The sequence below is a fragment of the Ursus arctos genome, unplaced genomic scaffold (assembly GCF_023065955.2).
Source record: "Ursus arctos isolate Adak ecotype North America unplaced genomic scaffold, UrsArc2.0 scaffold_23, whole genome shotgun sequence".
NCBI lineage: Eukaryota > Metazoa > Chordata > Mammalia > Carnivora > Ursidae > Ursus > Ursus arctos.
Window position 1 is genome coordinate 37,398,712 of NW_026622908.1, and position 22,331 is coordinate 37,421,042.

Genomic DNA, 22,331 nt, shown 5'->3' on the forward strand with positions numbered 1-22,331 from the left:
CCCCACAACAGCAATCATTTTTGCAGCCATGTGTGGACACAAGTTTCTATGTGGGAGCCGTGGCTTGGTGGAACCACCACAGAGAGCTGTACTGAAAAGGCACACCAAAGAAGAAAGACCTATATTCACAAATGCTAAAGCACAGAATTTGCCAACTCTAATTTTTCTTCTTGGCCTTTTTCCCTGTTGCACCCTGAGGAGCCAGGCTCACTGACCATGATCCTGGATAGAGACCAGAAAAGATCCCCATCCGCTTGTGGACTGGGCTCTTGCCTTCTTTGCCATTGGTCCTGGGAGTAGTACCATCACCTAAGGGACCTGAAAAGAATCATGCCCACCTGAAACTTGGGAATAGGTCTGCTGACTGTGGTTAGGGTTGCAGACCCTGAAGCACCTGTGACCTGGCTTCAACATCAGCCACAGTCTGGGAACGGTCCTGCTCACCCAGGGACCTAGGAGGAGATACACCCATCAGTGCCTAGGAGGCAGGCCAGCTGACCGTGGTCTTACTACAGATCCTGAAGTGGCCCTGTGACCTGGCTCCGTCCCCTCTCAGCTGTGGTTCAGGGACAGTCCTACTAATGCAGAGACCTGTCCAGTGACCCAGCAGGAGCCAGGAACATCATGCAACTGAAGATAGGCTTGTGGTTTGCAGGCCCAGCTGAGCACCCAGCAGCAGCCAGGTGACCCAGTTCCAACCTTGCACGACTGTGACTGTGATCCCAGAGGCAATCGCATCAGTCCAGACAGGAAAAGGTCTTTACATGTCAAAAACAGGCTGTAAAGATGGAGAGGAGTTTGCTCCTTGAAACACACAGACACAAATGTAAGGCAGGCAGATCACAAAGCAGGCGAGCATGATGCCTCTAAAGAAAACTCACGAATAGACCTAACAGACCTGCAGAAAAGGCAAAGCAAAGAAGCTCCTTGACATAGCTCTTGGCAATGATTTGTTTTGGCTCCGACACCAAAGCACAAAAAACAAAAGCAAAAACCAGCCAGTGGGCCTACTTCAAACTGGAAAGTTTTTGCATAGCCAGGAAACAATAAACAGCATGAAGAGGCAACCTGTAGAATGTAAAAAATATATTTCTCAGATACCGTATATTTAATAAGGCATTCATATCAAAAATCTATAAGGAACTCCTACAACTTAATCACAAAAAAACCCCCCAAATAATCCCATCGGAAAATGGGCAAAGGACCCAAGTGGACATTTTTCCATGGAAGACACACCAGTGGCCAACAGGTACGTGAAAAGGTGCTCAGCACCACAAATCATCAGGCAAATGCATAGCAAAACCACAGTGAGATATCACCACCCACCTGTTGGAATGGCTGGTATTAAAGCGATAAGTGTTGGCAGGGCTGTGGGGAAAAGGGAACCCTTGTGCAATGTTGGTGGAATGTAAATTGATAGTCATTGTGGAAAACAGTATGGAGGTTCCTCAAAAATTAAAAGTGGAACTACCATATATGATCCAGTAATCCTGCATATATATCCAAAGAGATAGCTGCACTCTCGTGTTCACTGCAGCATTATTCCTAATAGCCGAGACATGGAATCGGCCTGCTTGTCAGCTGATGAATGGATAAGGACAATGTGGAATGTATGTACAGTGCAATATTATTCAGCCATGAGAAAGAAGGAAATCCTGTCATTTGCAACAGCATGGATGGACCTCGAGGGTGTTTTGCTAAATGAAATAAATCAAAGACAAATACTATATGATATCATTTATATGCATCATCTTAAAAAAGTCAAAGTCATAGAAGCAGATGGTAGAATGGTGGTTGCCAGGGGCTACGGGCCGGGGGAATCTGGGAGATGTTGGTCAAAGGGTACAAACTCTGAGCTATAGGATGAATAAATTCTGGGGATCTAATGTACAGTATCATAGTTATGTTTTATATATGTGTCCTGAGAGATTATTTTTGATGGGGCAAAGGCTTAAAATATATAAAAATGGAAGTAGAAGTTGTAAGCCTGATATTGGACCCCTCCACTAAAACTAATCTTTTCAGGATCAAAAGCCGCTTCCACACCACTGGTTTCAATGTTGATTTAAAATTCTCATTTATCTCACCTGACATTGTTTATTGTTTTCTCCTTACTTACTTTACTTGGCTAGAAGTTCATCCTTCTCTATGGAGTTTTTTTTTCTCTTTCTTTCTACTGTCCTGTTGGATCCTTTTTGGTATTCTCCTGCTGGTTCCTCCTAAATTTTCTAAAAGTTGTAATATTCTAGGGTTCAATTCCTAAAAATCTTCTTTTTCCTTTAGTAATCTCACTAAATCTCAAGGCTTTAAATGATACCTACATGCTGATGTTTTAAAAATTTCTATCTCCATGATTTGCTTCCCTCTCTGATTTCTTCCCATTCATTTTTCCCTCCCTTCCCCTGTGGTCCTCCATGCTATTGACTCTGGGCTCTGGGAAACAAACTGAGGGTTACAGTAGGGAGGGGGGTGGGGAGATAGGGTAGCTGGGTGGTGGATATTAAGGAGGGCACGTGTTGTGATGAGCACTGGGTGTTATATGCAACTAATGAATCGTTGAACACTACATCAGAAAATTATGATGTACTGTATGTTGGCTAACTGAGCATAATAAAAAAAATTCAGGAGTATATTTAATTTTAGACTCGAATTTGGCCTTGGTCATGTCCTGTACTTGAGTCAATAGGAAGTTACCAAACATGATGGAAGAGGAAGTTTGAAAATTGCTTTTGCTTTGAATTCTGTGGTTTGAATCTTGAGACCCCCTCCCCCTCCATGTGTATGAAGGTGAGCTTGCCTGGTGGAAACACAGAGGAGAACTCAAGCATTCTAGTTGTCAGTCTGCCAACTGCCTGATGTTGTGTGAGGGGATTTTAGATCATTTAGCATTGGTTGAACTACCAGATGAATAAAATAATGTGAATAACCCTGGTCAAGATTAATAGAGTATCTAGCTAAACCTAGCTCAAATTGCTGACCCCAAAATTTGTGAGAAAATGATTGTGTTAAACCACTAGGTATCGGAGTGGTGAGTTCTGCAGCAGTAGATACCGATACGCGATATTTAGAATTTTTTCCAGTAATATAGTTTAGGCAATAGTTTAGTAAGCTGATCACCTATTTCATTCCTAGGTACCTCCTGATTCATTAGCTGATGTCATAGATCTCTGTGGGTTAAAATATTCCTATTGTTATTCTGGTTCTGTTGCCAACTACAGTAATTGCTCCAACCTTGTCTTGGATGATTAAGTACTGTCATCTAATCTGGATAATTTAGGATGACATACCAACTAATCATTGGAATGGCCAAACCTCTCACAATTATTCCCAACTATTTCCTCTTGCTAATTCATTCCCATGTCATCATGAAGAGAGTATTTTCTGGACTCTCTCCCGAGGAAGAAAGAGTCAAGGTGAATGGGTTGCCCATCATAAAGTCCTCTTCAGAATTGCCATCTCCTTAAGCCTTCGATGGTGCATTTTGGGCATCACATTCCTACTCATGTAGGTCACTACTGAGTCCAGCTTCCATACTATCAACCAAGAAAAACGGTAGAGTCAATTGCTGTTGCTCATGTTTGCACATTTTGTAGTCTCGGATAACTGCATCTATCTTGATAAGTTTGACATCATCCAACATTACACTCTGTTTTCTTTGGTGTAATACATCAAGAATCCAATGCCACACATGTTTTTTAGGTTTCTGCAAATGTTGATTGGGAAGATCTTGTAATTACTTTTGTGTTTAAACTATCGTCTCTTGGGTATAACTTGGCCCCTGTCTTCTTGGGTCACACTGACAACAGTGATGGTTCTTGAGGCAAGATCCCAAGCACAGGCTTTAAGGAGAACAGGCATGTCCTTGCAAGAAAACTGCATCAAGTGAGATTATTACAGGATCTACAAGCAAGGGAAGGCTAGTCCTTTCAGTTGTGATAGGAAAATATAATTCTGTGAAAAAGGAAGTTTCAAAGTGATTCAAGATTTTCAATTCTTTGAAGTATATTCAAAACACTCACCTTGAGTCTCAGAATCCCACCTCTTCCTAGTCAATGGCCACATCTTTACCATGGAGTTTTGGTGGGCTATATGCTAAACTTTCATTCTGCAAGCTGTACAATTAGATTGTAGCTCTAATTCTCCAAGTCCCCTGGCCTGTGGATAGAAGAAATAACTGCATCTTGTCAGGCTCATATAGTAGCTGTCTGGTTTTCTGTCCATAGCTTGAACAGAGAGGGTAAGATCTTAAATTTATAATTTTATTCCTGTAAGCTGACCCGTGCTGTCAGAGCAGCATCTCACCACATATTCCTCTTCATCATGGTTGCTGCAATCACAGCCAACTGCAGAAGCTAACTGATCTCCAAGAATCTTGCCTTCAATAGGCTCATCACTCTAAGAAATACTAGATGAAAGATAAACTAGTGTGATGCCACAGGTTATGATTTTTTTTAGAAGATTTTAGTTTTTGAGAGATAGAGCATGAGTGGGGAGTGGCAGGTGGGGAGGGGCAGAGGGAGAGGGAGAAAGCAGACTCCCCGCTGAATAGGGCCTCGATCCCAGGACCCTGGAGTCATGACCTGAGTGGAAGGCAGATGCTTAGCTAACTGAGCCACGCAGGCAGCCCTGCCATAGGTTTTAATGTGTCATTTTCTACTAACAATGAGGTGATACGGCATTCCTACCAAAATAAATAAGCATTCAATTCCAAAATTCTCACTTCAGCCTCTTTTTTGTAAGACTGCTCCTGCTTTGAACTGTGTTGGTCGGGGTCCAGTTAGGAGAGCAGAAAACATACCATGTAATTCAATAGAGTACTTTAATATGGGGGTTTAGTTTCTGAGGTTTGTGGGAACTGGAAGAGGAAGTAGGAGAAGATGGGGCAATTCAGTCTAGCAACTGCAGAGAGACACCATCCCAGCCCTGGAGGGGCTGAGGGTTGCATTGGAACCTGGAAAGTAGGGTGTGTGGCTGGATGTAGACCCACCGCAGATGCTTCAGGAGAAGAGATTCAAGGGAGAAACACCCTAAACCCTCCTCTTCTCCCACCCTCCACTCTCCTGGCAGTGCCTCGGCAATGTCTGCTCTGGTCTTCCAGCAGCAGTGAGGTGGATGCAAATTGACAACCCAACTCATGAGGCAGAACAGGCTTCACCCAGGATCAAGTTTACTTAGCCATAATGAGGCTTCAGGACATGAAACTCCTCAGCGTGCAGGGTATCAACACAGAGGAGATGTTATGACTCCCAGGCACCGCTTCCGATGTTCCAGTCATTCTGCACTTGAGATGGGCATGGCCATGAGACATGAGGCTGGAGCATATGTGGACAACCCTCGCTTAAGGAAACCATCAGTGCTGGGGTCTCTTCACCTTTTATACCTACCTAGTTAGTTACACAGCCCCTCAGGTGTCTGTGACTGGCTCCCCTTCTCTGGGACAGCAGCAACAAAACAGTAAATAGCCTTCTTCTAGATTGTCACTTATTTTGCATCTTCTGTAGGTAAATTCATAACAATTCCCTGAGTTAACGTTAGGAGAGTTAACCAAGGGTCAAATCCCCAGGCGCCCCTGGATGGCACATGACAGGCCATGGAACCAGCTGTAAATCCCTACCACCCAGCTCCCTTCCATTACTCCTACAAAGGAGACAGTAGAGGGCTCTGGGGAAGGTGTTTGCAGGGATCAGTCCTCTGATTCAGAGCTGAGCAGAGGATGGGCAGGGAACAGTCAAATGGCTGGCAGACTCTTCTGAGCTTCTACTGTTGTCTTCTGTCTCCACTGTTGTATCGAACTCCTCAGCCAACACTGCCAACAAGCTGTTTCCAAATGTAATGTACAGCTTCCGGTTTTTTCCTTCCCTTTTGAAGAAACAGCTTTTGTGAGAAATAATTCACATCCTCTACAATTCAGCCATAGAAAGTCGTTTCAGTGGTTTTTGTTTCAATGGACTTTTGTGTGTCCACAGATATGAGCATTCACAGAGGGGTGCCTGGGTGGCTTAGTTGTTAAGTGTCTGCCTTAGGCTCAGGTCATGATTCCAGGGTCCTGGGATCGAGCCCAGCATCGGGCTCCCTGCCCAGCGGGAAGCCTGCTTCTCCTTCTCCCACTCCCCCTGCTTGTGTTCCCTCTCTCACTGTGTCTCTCTCTGTCAAATAAATAAAATCTTAAAAAAAAAAAAAAAAAAAGCATTCACAGGTATGTGCAACCAGCACCACAATCAGTTATGGCACGTTTTCATCACTCCAAAAAGTTGTTTTGGCTGTTTAAACAGGGTCATTTCTCTTTAATTATTGAGTTGTAAGAGTTTTTTTTTTTTTAATATTCTGCAGTCAACTCCCTTATTAGATACGTGATTTGCATATATCTTCTGCATTCTGTGGGTTGTCTTTTCTACCTCAACTCTTAGGAGCTCTAAGTGTAGTTGACTCACTAATTTGAGACACATTCTTCCCTTCTGTGACAATAGCATCAAACTCCACACCCTGATTACATTCCCAGCTTTATTGACTGCTTCTTTGTACTCATTACCAATATATTTTTTTAAACTTTGAATGTTATATGTCTTCAGGACTTTGTATCAAACTATTGTGTCTTATGCTACACACTCTAGGTGTTCTAACATCCAGTTTGAAGTCTACAAATATACTAATATTTCCCACATTTTTATTTCTATCTTGGATTCCCTTCTGAGTCCCAAATTATAGGGAAATTCTTTCTCTACATTTCTGCTTGGATGTCTCATAGGAATCTCAAAACTAGCATATCCCCAAATCAAAGCTCTTTCTTCACTTGCCAACTTGCTTCTTCATTGGTGATTATTTGCTCATTAAGAGCTGTGTGACCTTAGGCAAGTCACTTAACCTCTCTGAATCTCAGTTTATCAGTAAAATGCTAAGTTTTAGCATTTTAATTTTTAGATGCTAATAATTCTATCCCCTAAGTTTTGTGAGAGTTTGATGAGTCACCACAAGATTCCTTAGAATAGTACCTAGTCCATAATAGGCATCACACAATTGTTAACTCTTATTATCTAATAACCATGAATTTAGCTGTATCTACCTGAAATCTGGTTGTCAAGCGTGATACCCCTGTCTCCTTCCATCACTGAGCTAACCACTCACAGGGTCAAATATTCTACCTTCTGGAACCAGTCTGCTTTTTTTCTGCCTCTACTGCTAGTACTCAGTCTAGATTACAAGGAGTTTTGCACCCCCACCATAACTTCCAGATTTTTGTCTTAGCCACTTGTACCTCCTCCAAGCCGTTCTCCATCCAACTCCTAGTGCAGCATTTCTCAAGCTTGATTAATACATAATCCCTATTTAAAGAAAAGGAATTCTCAAGGAATAGAGTTTGACTACCTAAGACTAGCCTAGGACTTTTAATCTATGAAAGGGTCAGTTTGCATTTTGCTTGCACTAGGGGTATTTTACTGTTTCGTTGGTAATGTTTTTAAAAAGTTATTGAAATCCTCATAGAATTGAAGCTATGTCTGTGACTCTTTGGGCTCTGAGTATTCAGTTTCACTCCTACAGTGATCTTCAAAAACATGCTTCTGATTATTTGCTTCCTGGTGAGAAACCTGAAGATTTCCATTGTACTTGGAAGGAGACTCCGTATTTTATTTTTATTTTTTTAAAGATTTTATTTATTTATTTGACAGAGAGAGAGACAGCCAGCGAGAGAGGGAACACAAGCAGGGGGAGTGGGAGAGGAAGAAGCAGGCTGCCAGAGGAGGAGCTTGATGTGGGGCTGGATCTCAGAACGCCGGGGTCAAGCTCTGAGCCGAAGGCAGACGCTTAATGACTGCGCCACCCAGGTGCCCTGAGACTCCGTATTTTAAACGTGAATCTCTCAGAACCTGTACCTTCTGACCCTTACCTGTGTGTCCAGCGTTACCTCATTACCTTCTAAGTTATGCTCCAGCCGCACTCATTCCTGTTCTTCCATTGTGCCAGCTTCCTTCCCTTCTCAAGTCTGACTGGCACTTGGTTTTCCTCTTGAAGTCTTGCTTTCGAGTGGTGCCACTTCATGTCCCTCAGCTTAAGTGTTAGCTCCTCAGGGATGCTCTATCTGCACCCCCAGACCCAGTTCTGTTCCCCTGTTATCTACTCTCTTGGCACTTCATACTTTCCTTTGTATCACTTGTGAGAATTCCAATATGTTACTTGCAGAGTTATTTCTTAACTGTGTTTGTTTAATGTGCTTGTCTCCACCAGATTGTGAGTTCCTCAGTGGTAAAGATAAGCCTTTCTTGTTCACTGTTGTATTTCCTGCTGTATCCTGAGGTTTGTCAAATATTTGCTGAAAGGAACCACCTAAGATCCTTAAGGCAAATGATAAATTAGTAACATGTGTTGCTAGACAATCTCAGAATAAATATTAGATGTTTATACAGGAGAAAACTGGAAGCTAAAAGTAAATGATGGGTGAAGAGTCCAAGATAGCAGGGGAGTAGGAGACCTTAGTTTTGTCTGTCCCAGGAACTCAGCTAGATAGCTATCAAATCATGCTGGACATCTGCAAACTTAACTGGCAATCTAAGAAAAGAACAGCTACAATTCTACAACTAGAAAAGCAACCACTTTCTGTAAGGTAGGAGGTGCAGAGAAGGGAATCTGAGGCCATATATGGGAATATAAACCGCGGGGTAGGGAGCCTCCAAAAGCCTGTGCTGGAAAGTGTTACAGCAATGGAGCACAAAGTCAGAACTTTCAGAAGGCTGCTCCAGGGAGGGATGTCCCTGCGACAGCTGCTCAGGTGGTGAAGCAGGGTAGAAACCTAGTTGGGACAGTGTGGTCTCAGGAAACCTGGTGTCACAGGAAGACCGGGGGTTGGGGGTGGGGGGGGGTGCCCGAGTGTGGCAGGGTTCCCAGGCATCGGGGCAGGGAAGCCAGCTGCAATCAGCGATCCCAGGGTTGGGCTCTCAGCTTGGGGTTGCCATATACTGCAAACTGCTGTGGGGTGTTCAGCTGCTCTCTGAGCAGAGACCCAGCAAGCAGCAGAACCACGGTAAAACCCACCTTTCTCTCCCAGGAGGAGGGCGCAGATATGTGCCAGAGTGGTTTGCAGGGTTCAGGGACTTGAAATCGGGTTGCATGCCTGAGAGAGAAATGCTGAGTCGGAGGCTGGGTGAGCATGAAGTTGGACAGAGGCCGGGGAGACAGGAGTGATGGACAGCTTTCCCCTGAGGTTGTACTAAGGAGCGGGGAGGGGGGAGCTGCTTTCGGCTCCAGGGCTGAGGACTGGGAGGCTGCCATTCTCATTCTCATCCTCTAAAGTGGCACAGAAAGCCTGCAAGGAACAAAAGCCACATAGAGCAAACTGGAGCAGCTTACTCAGCCAGGCCCCAGGCAAGGGCAGTGCAACTCTGCCCAGGGCAAAGACACCGGACAATCAGCTTAACAGGCCCCTCCCCCAGACGATCGGCAGGAACATCTGGCTAAGACCCAGTTTACTGATCACACAGAACTGAGGAATTTCAGCCCTAGGGGAAAATAGCGTATAGAATTCATGATTTTCCCCCGCAATTCTTTTAGTGTTTCAATTTAAAATTTTTTTCTTTCCTTTTTCAACGAATTTCCTATTTTAGCAACTCTTTTTAAAACCTTTTTAATTTTCATTTTTACAGTTACATTCTGTCTTTTCATTGTATTTAATTTTATTTTTGTATATATATATTTTTCTTTCTTTACAATTTTTGGAATGCTGTTTCTTCTAACGAACAGACCAAATTATACCCAGAATCTAGGGTACTGCTCTGTTCTCTTCACCTGTCTGATCATATTCTCCCTCTTTTCTTCTCCTTTTCCTCTTCCTCCTCCTCCTTCCTCTTCAAGTCTTTTTTAATCCTGATGGACTGAGGTTACAGGACATTGATCTCCCAGGAACACTTCATCAGTGGCCATAGGTAAATTGTTATGAAATGCAGTTGGCTTACTCCTGGCTAAGAACAAAGAGGGGCTACATTGTGTATACACTACTGAGAGGTAGAAAAGAAAAATTGTCAGAGAATATAGTGGTACCATGGAACGTCAGGGAAGCTCAGAGCTAGTTAACAATACAAGGCATCCTCGCCCCCCGCCTTGGTAGGGGAGAATATATTTTAGAGGTGATGTTCATAGTCTTACTTTGCCCCTTGAAACGTAACATGCCCTCCTACCGCCAAGAAGAATCCAGGAGATGGTATCCGTGGATGAAAATTAACCCAAACAAGACGGTAGATGCCCTGTTTTACGGTTCTAAATAGAAGGTCATCTCCACTTTGGCATTTATAATGGTAAATTATGGGCAATAGTCTGCCTACCCTCATTCCCAATTTAAACTTCTGGAAAGCAAAACCTACCTTCTAAGCTTAATATCTATATTTAATCTTGTTATTTTCTTAACCAATACAGTTATTTTACCAAACTAAAACAAAGTTGGTATAGAGATTTAGTGATCATGGCTTAACCTAGTGTACCTTTGCTATACTACTTTTCTCTTACTACTAACTGGACCTAGTAATTATATTCTCTTAAACATTGTTCTTTGTACGAGAATGTAAGGTCCATAAGAATGAAGCTTTGGTCTGTTTTGTTCATTGCTGTTTTTTTTTTTAGAGCCAAGAAAAGCCCACAATAAATGCTCAATACGTATTTGTTAAAAGAATACATGAACAATATTACCTATTGCGGAGAAAGAGGGAAACATGTGCAGACTCTCCCTGATCACAAGGGGCTGTTTTTAGGAGAACTAGAATAGAAGTAAAACTTGAGACTTGTGATGAAGAGGGGTCCCTAGGATGAAGCCAATCGAGTGTTGCTGATAAAAGATTGGAAAGAGCTGGTGGCTTGAAGAGGTATTATACCCAACCAGCCAACAGACAACTGAAGCTATAATATTTTTGGTTGAAGCATTCACGGTTGCCAACAGTCAAGAAGTTGGGTGGTGAAATATAAGATCCGGCAGTTAAATCCCAGAATAATTTGACACTGCTGATAATTTAGAAGATGAATTGGAAAATCTGAGAAAGAAATTATCTGCTTTCTTAAGGAGGCAGGTATAGAACCACTGGAAGGTTAACCTCTAGTGGGATTGATTAGCTTTTAGGGGTAAACTGTTCATAGTCTTAAAGCCATTTTTATGGACCCCAGTGTTCATAGCAGCAATGCCCAGAATAGCCAAACTGTGGAAGGAGCCAAAATGTCCTTCAACAGATGAATGGATAAAGAAGATGTGGCTCAGTGGAATACTACCCAGCCGTCAGAAAGGATGAAAACCTTCCATTTATATTGACATGGATGGAACTGGAGGGTATTATGTTGAGTGCAATAAGTCAATCAGAGAAACACAATTATCATACGGTTTCACTCATATGTGCAATATAAGGAATACTGCAGAGGACAATAGGGGTAAGGAGGGAAAACTGAATGGGAAGAAATCAGAGAGGGAGACAAACCATATGAGACTCTTGACTGCAGGAAATAAACTGAGTGATGTGGAAAGGGAGGTGGATGGGGCAATGGGGTAACTGGGTAATGGGCATTAAATAGGGCATGTGATATCATGAACACTGGGTGTTATATTGAACTAATAAATCATTGAACATTATATCAAAAACCAATGATATACTATACTTGGTTAATTGAAATTAAATTTAAAAAAGCCATCTTTTGCTGCTGGCAATTTCCATCTACTGGAGAATCTAGTATCACAATCATTAATGTGAGTTCACATAAAATGATTGGGCTGTCCACTCTCCCTTTTTGGCTCATGTTCGGTAGGTAGACGAGATATTCTCCCTTTACACAGAGGATGACTCAGGCATTAAGTCACCTGTCATTCTAGGCAGTGAGATTAAGAAATGCAAAGACTCTGGTTGGTGACTTCCAAGAACAGATAGTTCAGTGTAACCACATTCTAACCAGAATGTAATGAACCACAGTGAGCATGATATGGGGTAAGGAGGATCTGACTGATAATTTTAAAAGTTCATTCTAGTGGGTAGAAGGAGAGTGGGTTGTTGGCCTGGAGTGGAATCAGGGAGAACACTTACAGGGAAATTCATATAGACAGGACCTGCTGTTGGCAGCTTGGACTTGAGTTTCTGTAGAAGAGATGGAAAGAACCAGTGGGATTCTAGAAACACTTTGGACGCATAGGCATGTGGGGCTGGGGAGGAAAAGTGATAATTCTAAGGGAATCTGAATTACAAAATTCTAAGGGAATCTGAAGTACAAAATTAACTGAGATGAAGAAAACTGGAAAGAGGCAAGTTTGAGATTTAAGAAAATGCATGCATCTTGTTTTAGACCTAATAGTTTAAAGATACATGTTCTCCATCCAGTTAATATGTTATATAGATAGTTGGAAGAGTTCCAGGATAGTAGTGGTAAGATCTCAGAGAAATTAGCATCCGGAAGATAGTAACATGAACTCATATGTGGCGGGAAAGAATGGAAAGATCTTGCCAAATTTTCTGAGAGTTAATTTTCTCTACTATGAACATAAGGTGACTTCAAGGGCGCCTGGGTGGCTCAGTTGGTTAAGTGTCTGCCTTCAGCTCAGGTGATGATCTCAGGGTCTTGGGATGGAGCCCGTGTTGGGCCCCATGCTGAGGGGGAGTCTGCTTCTCCCTCTGCCTCTCCCCTGGCTCATGCTCTCTCTCTGTCTCTCAAATAAATAAATAAAATCTTTTTTAAAAAGTGACTTCATGTTGAGCCCCAATTGTGGTTAGAATCAAGAAGTGATAAAGTCACTGACTCTTTATTAAAATTTTATTGTGGAGTCAACGTTAGTGCTTGTTAAAAATCAAATTCCTTGGCCAAATTCTCAGAATTCCAGTTCTTTATTTTCTTTATTTATTTTTAAAGATTTTATTTATTTGAGAGAGAGAGGGAGGGATAGAGAGAGAAAGCTCAAGTAGGGGTAGGAGCAGAAGGAGAGGGAAAAGCAGATTCTGAGCTGAGCACCGAGCCCAACGTGGGGCTCGATCCCACAACCCTGAGATCATGAACTGAGTTGAAATCAGGAGTTGGACCTTAACCACCTGAGCCACCCAGGTGATCCTAGAATTCCAATTCTTTGAATGTGGAGTGGGCCCCAGATGTCTACATTCTTATGTCCCCCAGATCTTCCCTATATAAGACATCTTAAAGAAAAAAACCCTGTGGTATATAGGACCTGTGTCTATCAGAATTTTGAGTTGGTCTGTCCAGCTGTAAGAGATCATTTAGCTTTTCTCTAGAAATAGCATTAGGAATCTCCATCCTGAAGTCCTTATGTGTGTATTTCAAATAACTGGATTCTGGAGGTGGACCAGACTCTGTATCTTGAAAATCTATTAGGATATAACTCTCTTGGGCTCATGATTAAAATTTCTGCTACACATAATTCCAGTTACTGGCATCTTGATTTACCAAACTGAAAAAGGAAAGGTCCCTCTGAAATAGCTGAGAATCCAGAGATAAGCATTTGACACATATACAGTGAATGTGTCTTTTCAAGGTTTCTGTCCAGGCCTCATTCTCCACAGCTAAAGCCAAGATAACCCTTGCATCTCAGATATATTGGAAACTTCTATCTAAGTGACCAGCCCCAATTTCCTACTAGTATGATAAGCTATCCTTAAAGGGGGAAAGGGTATTGCTGGACAAAGGAAGCTACCTGTGGTGAAGCCAGGTGGGAAACAAGGCAGATCATTTAGTGCCGACCCTTAGTTATTAGCAATGTAGCGACAGATGGAAACATTCTGATTTGGAAAGCCAAAGAAGCAGCCTCATTATTGATCATCAGTTACCCACCATCTCTCCTGTTACCCTGTAAATACCTGGCTGTTCTCCAGAGCAAGTCCAAATCAGAGAAAAAAGGAGGTGCAGACCGCCTACTGCCAGAAAAACCTTCATCTGGCCAGCGTTCAAGGCAACGTGCATTCAGGGAATAGGGTGTTATACGCAGACAATGAATCATGGAACACTACATCAAAGACTAATGAAGTACTGTATGGTGACTAACCTAATAAATTAAAAAAGGAAAATGTGAGAGGATCAACTGCTTGTGTTAGTATAACTGAAGCCTGTCAGTTGTTTGCAATAATCCATCATTTAAGGCAGCTTGAAGAGAGCCTTTATTCATTATAAACAAAACCTCCAAAATTTAGTGTTTTGTTATTACTTAAAGGCAATGGGGTAGGAGGAGTTCCCTCTTAGCCTCTTTTTTCTATTCAGGCTTCAATTGACTTGGATGAGGCTTACCCACACTAGGCAGGGCGATCTGCTTTATTCATTCTACAGTCAAATATTAATCTCATCCAGAAACACCCTCACAGACATACCCAGAATAGTGTTAAACCAAATATCTTCATATTCTGTGGCCCTGTCAAGATAGAAGTAACCACCACGAGCTGCATGGTACCTTCTCTGAAGGTACCAAAGTGATGATAGGACCCTGAAGGTCCTTCTGAGTCAGGTACCTTTTCTCCAGAACCTGTATGGTCTGCATAAGGTACTGGAGACATATTATGCAAACAGGATTAAAAGGTCCTAGATGTTTTTAGGTCTGAAGTCTTTAGACGAGCCGCTGTTAGATGGGGGTGGGTGTCTTTGGGTGAGGTTGATGTGGGAGGTAGAATAGAGTTTGAGTCTGTTTCACCAGGATGGCTGTAGGGAAGCTCTGGAATTTTGAAGACAGAATTGAACTAAGGAGTAGCTAAGAAAACTTACCTAGCAGTATTGTGAGAGGAGGAGATACGATCAGATAAGGGACAATAGTTGATAACCTGTTGCAATGTGGTTTCATGTGAAGTTGTAAAAGAACAGCTGGGGTACCCATCTGGAAGAGCAGATGGGCCATATGACTTAATGGGAGGCAGTGAGAGATAAGAGGAAAACCAGTTAACTTGGAGAACCATCAAAGTATACTTTTGAGAGAGAAGGTAATGATTCACACAAATTGGGAAAGAAGAAGTCAAACTCTTTGCGTATGACATGATACTTTATGTGGAAAACCCAAAAGACTCACCCCAGAATTGCTAGCACTCATATAGAAATTCAGCAACGAGTCAGGATACAAAATCAATGCACAGAAATCAGTTGCATTTCTATACATTAACAATGAGGCAGAAGAAAAAGAAATTAAGGAATTGATTCCATTTACAATAGCACCAAAAACCATAAGATACCTAGGAATAAACCTAACCGAAGAGGTGAAGAATCTCTACTCTAGAAACTACAGAACACTTACGAAAGAAATTGAGGAAGACACAAAGAGATGGTAAAACTTTCCATGCTCATGGATTGGAAGAATAAATATTGTTAAAGTGTCTATGCTGCCCAGAGCAATCTACACTTTCAATGCAATTCCTATCAAACTACCATCGACATTTTTCAGAGCTGGAACAAACAATCCTAAAATTTGTATGGAACCAGAAAAGACCCACCAGGGGAATGTTGAAAAAGAAAACCAAAGCTAGGGGCATCACAATGCCTGACTTCAAGCTATATTACAAAGCTGTGATCATCAAGACAACATGGTACTGGTACAAAAACAGACACACAGATCAATGGAACAGTATAGAGAACCCAGAAATGGACCCTCAGCTCTATGGTTAACCAGACTTTGACAAAGCAGGAAAGAATGTCTAATGGAAAAAAGACAGTCTTTTCAATAAATGGTGCTGGGAAAATTGGACAGCTACATGAAGAAGAATGAAACTGGACCATTCTCTTACACCATACACAACGATAAATTCAAAATGGGTGAAAGACTTTAATGTGAAATCAAAACAGGAGAACATAGGCAGTAACCTCTTCAACATCAGCCATAGCATCTTCTTTCAAGGTAAGTCCTAAAGGCAAGGGAAACAAAAGCAAAAATGAAATTTTGGGACTTCATCAAGATAAAAAAGCTTCTGTGCCGCAAAGAAAACAGTCAGCAAAACTAAAGGCAACCTGCGGAATGGGAGAAGATATTTGCAAATGACATTACAGATAAAGGGCTAATATCCAAGATCTGTAAAGAACTTCTTAAACTCAACACCCAAAAAACAAATAATCAGGTCAAAAAATGGGCAGAAGGCATGAACAGACACTTCTCCAAAGAAGACATACAGATGGCCAACAGACACATGAAAAACTGCTCCACCTCACTTGCCATCAAGGAAGTGCAAATGAAAACCACAATGAGATTCCGCCTTAACACCAGTCAGAATGGCCATAATTAACAAGACAGGAAACAACAAATGTTGGCTAGGATGTGCAGAAAGGGGAACCCTCTTACACTCTTGTTGGGAATGCAAGCTGGTATAGCTACTTTGGAAAACAGTATAGAGGTTCCTCAAGATCTTAAAAATAGAGCTACCCTATGACCCAGCAGTTGCACTACTGGGTATCCCAAAGATACAGATGTAGTGAAAAGAAGGGGCACATGCACCCCAGTGTTCATAGCAACAATGTCCACAATAGCCAAACTGTGGAAGGAGCCGATATGTCCTTCAACAGATGACTGGATAAAGAAGGTGTGGTTCCTGTACACAATGGAATAGTGCTCAGCCATCAGAAAGGATGAATACCCACCATTTGCATCGACATGGATGGAACTGGAGGGGATTATGCTGAGTGAAATAAGTCAAGCAGAGAAAGACAATTATCATATGGTTTCACTCATATGTGGAACAAAAGGAATAGGGCAGGGGACCATAGGGAAAGGGAAGAAACCTGAATGGGAAGAAATCAGAGAGGGAGACAAACCATGAGAGACTCTTGACTCTGGGAAACAAATAGACGGTTGCAGAAGGGAGGGGGATGCGGGTAAGGGGTAACTGGCGATGGGCACTAAGGAGTGCCTGTGATCTGATGAGCACTGGGTGTTCTGTGCAACTAATGAATCATTCAACACTTTATCAAAAATTAATGTTGTACTATACGTTGGCTAATTGAACTTAATAAAAAAATTTGTTTTGGATGAAAAATAAAGTGTCAATACAATCTCTCTTTGATTGGTCTCTAAGTTTTTTGGTGCCCCCCCTCCAACTTCCCCCTCATTGTTTATTTTAAAAGAACTAAAAAATAAACTCAGAGTTTTACATTTAAATAGTAACTATGACAAATGATGTCTGTTTTTCTTTGTAAGAGTCGTGCCAGGTACTATGAGGATACAAAGAGGAAAAGCCACTGCTCCTGTTCTTTAGGAATTTATATTTAGGTAGGGACAATATGATGAGCATACAATAGCTAATGTTGAGGTATCAGAAGTATGAATAAAGTGTTGTGAAAATGGTAGGAGGGACGTGAGGTCTTCCTTGGTCCCTAAAAATGATTTTCCTCCTTCCAGTTCTCACAGCTCTTTATTTATTAACACTCCTTTTCTGGTAGTTCCATGGTACTTATTTGTAAGAAACTGATGTTGTGGGATGAAATGTTTTGCCACACAGCTAGTATGATAAAAACCGTGCCGTTCTTACTTTTACTGGAACAGGTTTGCTAAAATCTCCCAGAAGTTGGTCTTCAGACCACCTGCATCAGATGTTACTGAGACCTTCGTATAAATGTAAGTATCTGGTCCCTGCTTACTAAGTCAGAAACTCTAAAGGTGGGGTTCAGGAATTCCTATGGTGAACTAAGCCCTGTGGCTGATTGTAATGCCTGAGCCAGTGGAGAACCAGTCCTCTGGGAGCACTTGGAAAATCTAAAAAGCAGAGTATAGCTACCGGGCACTGTTTTTGGATCATCCAGCTCTATATCCACTGGGATTTGTGTATTTGGCCATGGGTATAAAAATTACCTGGCATCTCAGTTTTTAGTCTTCTTATTTTAAAAATCACGAGATAACAGAAACCTGTAGCCTAGTTGCAGGTCTGGGTGTTGGTGTAAATGGCACCCACACACATGTTGTCTGTGTCCGTGTATGCGTATGTGTGCACACCATCTCATTTTAATAAAAATGTTGGGTTTTTGCTTATCAGATTCTCATCATAATATCATAGTGTAATAAATCAGCATGGAACTTCCTCACCCCAGGAAGCTCATAGGACCTTCTCAAAGGGCTAGTTAGTATTAGCTTCTTCATCGGTTTAACTTCCGTATGGTGTATAGCATTTCTAAGAGAGCAATGATGCTGATGTGCTGTTTTCGAGTCTGGGAGCAAACGGTTAAGAAAGAGTTCTTAAGATGTTTTCAGTTCCGAAAAGGTGGTTTTTGTTAAAGCACAGGGACAGGACCCGTGGGCAGAAAGAGCTGTACTGGGGTTGTGAGGAGTGACTGATTATATATACCTGCAAGTTGGGAGGGAGGTGTGGGATAGTGTAAGTCTCTAAGGTTTCCAGGACCTTGAGGGGTCGTTTACCACTGTCTAGTAAAACCTCAGTCAGGAGACCCTTCAGATATAGATCAGTGGGCTGTAGGAGGGTGATTGCTGACATATACCTTGGTGGGGTAGAGATAATGGAAATTTCTGAAGGGATTGATCTTCACCAATAATGTATCAGAGTACCTATTTATCTACATCCTTGCTGAGCTTTCTTGCACACCTTTCATTTTTTTTTGAAATTTATTTGTTTTTTAATTTAAATTCAATTAATTTACATAGTGTGTGTTATTCGTTCCAGAGGTAGAGTTCAGTGATGCCTCAGTCTTACATAATACCAGTGCTCATTACATCCCGTGCCCTTCTTAATGTCCATCATTCAGTTGCCCCATCCCCCACCGTCTGCCCCTCCTGCAACCCTCAGTTTGTTTCCTATGAAGTACAAGTGGATTTGGTAGCAATCTTCCTTCCTCTCCCCGGCATCTTCACAAAAACGATCATGCAGAAATTTGACCACTTCCCTAAAGGAAGTTTAGGCTTTACCAGCCATGTCCAGTAGAGGTCGCAACAACGCTTATGATAGTCCCTGAAACCATACCCAAACCCATGCTTGGTCATTCTACTTTAAGCAATAATGAGCACACGGAGACTCCCTTTTATTACAGCACTTCCTCAAGATGCAATTGCAACTTGTCACAGATCCATTGTCAGCCTGCTTGCCTGTGCCCTAGCCTGGCTGGGAGAAAAACAAATGAACACACCCAGTTAATTGCAAAAGTTGGGGGGCAGTATTCTCTCTCTCTCTCTCACACACACACACACACACACTCTCTCTCTCTCTCCTTCCTTTTATTGCCCAATTTATTGTAAAATACAAAAGGTCATCTTTGTTAAAAGTAATTTTTCCCATTTTCCAGTTGCTCAATATACTGAATGGAGAAAATGTAGACAACAGAGAAGCAGACAAACAAAAGCAGTCACCAACAATCCATCACACAGGTAACCACTCTGTACTCTGGCACGGATGGCATCACAGTGCATCACGAATGTCTCTATGTCAGCAAGTATTTATCTTCAACACGAATTTTACTGACAGTTAAAAAAATTAATTTAATACAGGTGTTTGGGTGGCTCAGTCGGTTGAGCATCTGACTCTTGATTTCAGCTCAGGTCATGATCTCAGGGTCATAGGATCAAGCCCCGGGTCCAGCTCCATGCTCACTGTGGAGTTTGCTTGGGCTTCTGTCCTTCCCTCTCTCTCTCTCTGCCTCTCACCCCTCTAAATAAATAAATAAAAATCTTTAAAAAACTAATTTTTATAGTATATCATACTTCTTTTTAAAAAATTAATTTTAGGCTGGTGATGGGTAGTAAGGAGGGCACGTATTGCATGGTGTGCTGGGTGTTATACACAACTAATGAATCATTGAACTTTACATCAAAAACCAGGGATGTACTGTATGGTGACTAACATATAATAAAAAATATTATTATAATAAAAAAATAAACAAAAATTAATTAACATTAAAAATCAAGTATAATTCACATATAAGTAATATAATGATATCAGGTATACAATGTAGTGATTCAACACTTCCATACATTATCAGTGCTCATCACCAGAAGTGTACTTTCAATCCTCTCCATCTATTTCACCCATCCCCACCCCCCAGCTCTTCTCTGGCAACACCAGTTTGTTCCCTGTAGTTAAGAGTCTCGTTTTTTGTTTGTCTCTTTTTTCTTTGTTCATCTGTTTGGTTTTTTTTTTTTTTAAAGATTTTATTTTTATTTATTTGAAGAGATAGAGACAGCCAGCGAGAGAGGGAACACAAACAGGGGGAGTGGGAGAGGAAGAAGCAGGCTCACAGCGGAGGAGCCTGATGTGGGGCTTGATCCCATAACGCCGGGATCACGCCCTGAGCCGAAGGCAGACACTTAACGACTGCGCCACCCAGGTGCCCCGGTTTGGTTTCTTTTTTAAAAAGACTTTTAAAAATTTGTTTATTTGAGAGAGAAAGAGAGAGCACCAGTGGGGGGAGGGTCAGAGGGAGATGGAGAAGCAGGCTCCCCACTGAGCAGGGAGGCTGAGGTGAAATCCTGGAATCATGACCTGAGTTGAAAGCAGATGCTTAAATGACTGAGCCACCCAGGCACTCTGTTTTGTTTCTTAAATTCCACATACGAACCAGTAATTCCTCTACTGGATATTTACCCAAAGAAAATCAAAACACTAATTCAAAAAGCTATATACACCCCTATGTTTATAGCAGCATTATTTACAATCACCAAAGTCTGGAAGCAGCCCTAGTGTTCATCCATAGATGACGGATAAAGAAGATGTGGCCTATGTATGCAATGGAATATTACCCAGCCATAAAAAGAATGAAATCGTGCCATTTGCATGAATGATCTAGAGGGTGGAATGCTAAGTGACGTCAGTCAGTCAGAGAAAGACGGATACTGTGTGATCTCACTCATATGTGGAATTTCAGAATTTCGGTGACTTAACGTATCCCATCCTATGGATCCGCTAGGGTTACCTATCCATTGCCCTGTTGTGGGACATGTAGTCTGTTTCCGTGTTTTCCGTATTATGGCTCTCAGGGCGTGTTATGAGAGATGCTTACTCACACCCCGGAGGGTGCCTTCCAGCACGGTACCAGCGCTCGCCTTCCTGGGGTACAGCGAAGTACCCAACAGGTATGTTCGGGATGAGGGCTTGGGCTGGTGGTTCACACCTGCTTCTCCCGGGAACCCCTGTTCCCAGAGGGCAGGCTCTTACTCTGAGCAGCTGGGAGGGGAGACGTGTGATGGGGCAGGTGAATCTGTCTGCCTCGGGGTCAGTATTAGGAAGTGTGCTGAGGCTGCATCTCTAAGGTTTGCTGTCTAATTGCCTCGGCGCACATTGTGATTCTTGTGTATCTGCCCTATTATGATTCTCTCCTTTGTATAATTTCAGAATTGGGATTTTGGGGGTTGAAGTTGAGTGTATTCTAGGTCTTTTGATACAATTTCATATCCTTCATGAGAAACTTGGTCCCAGTGTTGACTCCTGCCAGCAGAGATTAGAGTTAAGATTGTCTTTGAAAGTTTAATTTTTCTTTCATATATATATAGGGTGTGATTATGGATCTATCTATATATTATATATGTGGGATGGGATTTTAAATATACATTTATATTTAATATATACAATATATTAAATTTTATATTACATACTATGAGTTATATTTATCTATTAAATATGTGTATCTGTAAAGTATATAAAAATATACTTGGAATAAGAAAAAAATTGGGTTTTTTTAAATATATCATTTCATTTGTAGAAATCAAGGAATGTGTTCATTAACTAATCAAGAAGATCAGGATAAACTCCAAATATATCAGCTGGGCTCTCTCTTCTCCCCTCACTCGAGGTCTTTTTTTTTTTTATTTTTATTTTTTATTAATAATAGTATTTTTTATTATATTATGTTAATCACCATACAGTACATCCCTAGTTTTTGATGTAAAGTTCCATGATTCATTACTTGCATATAACACCCAGTGCTCCATGCAATACGTGCCCTCCTTACTACCCATCACCAGCCTATCCCATTCCGCACCCCCTCCCCTCTGAAGCCCTCAGTTTGTTTCCCAGAGTCCATAGACTCTCATGCTTCATTCCCCCTTCTGATTACCCCCCCTTTCTTTATCGATGACCAGCAGTCATTGCCTTGAGAAGCCGGACTTTGTTTCATGGGTCACAGATGTGAAGACTCCAGGGGAGTTTGAATCATTTATTCTACATAGTGGTTTCCATGTTTTACCAGGAATATGGTAGCATTGTAGATATCCACTTTTTTTTACATAGACTTGAAACGAAGTGAACAAAGATTCCACCATCGTTCGGCGATGTTTGAGAGAATCTGAACCCACCTCGCCCTTAGTACCGGGTGAAATTGGCGGTGATGTGCTCATGCTTGTAGGGTTTGTAGTCGGCCACTCCTGGAAACAAGCAGAGAAGAACATGAGGTGACCGTGGTGCGTGTAACGACCCCCAGCTCCC

General features: G+C 41.9%; 1 long non-coding RNA gene across 1 annotated transcript in view; it reads left to right on the top strand.

Annotated features, from left to right (window-relative positions):
* Nucleotides 1-22,331, top strand: part of LOC125281556 (uncharacterized) — a 148,300-nt gene that overhangs the window by 45,398 nt on the left and 80,571 nt on the right. Inside the window, exons 8-9 of the long non-coding RNA XR_008961051.1 lie at nucleotides 17,456-17,527; nucleotides 19,201-19,282. This is a non-coding gene — a long non-coding RNA (uncharacterized LOC125281556). The remainder of the gene's footprint in view (nucleotides 1-17,455; nucleotides 17,528-19,200; nucleotides 19,283-22,331) is intronic.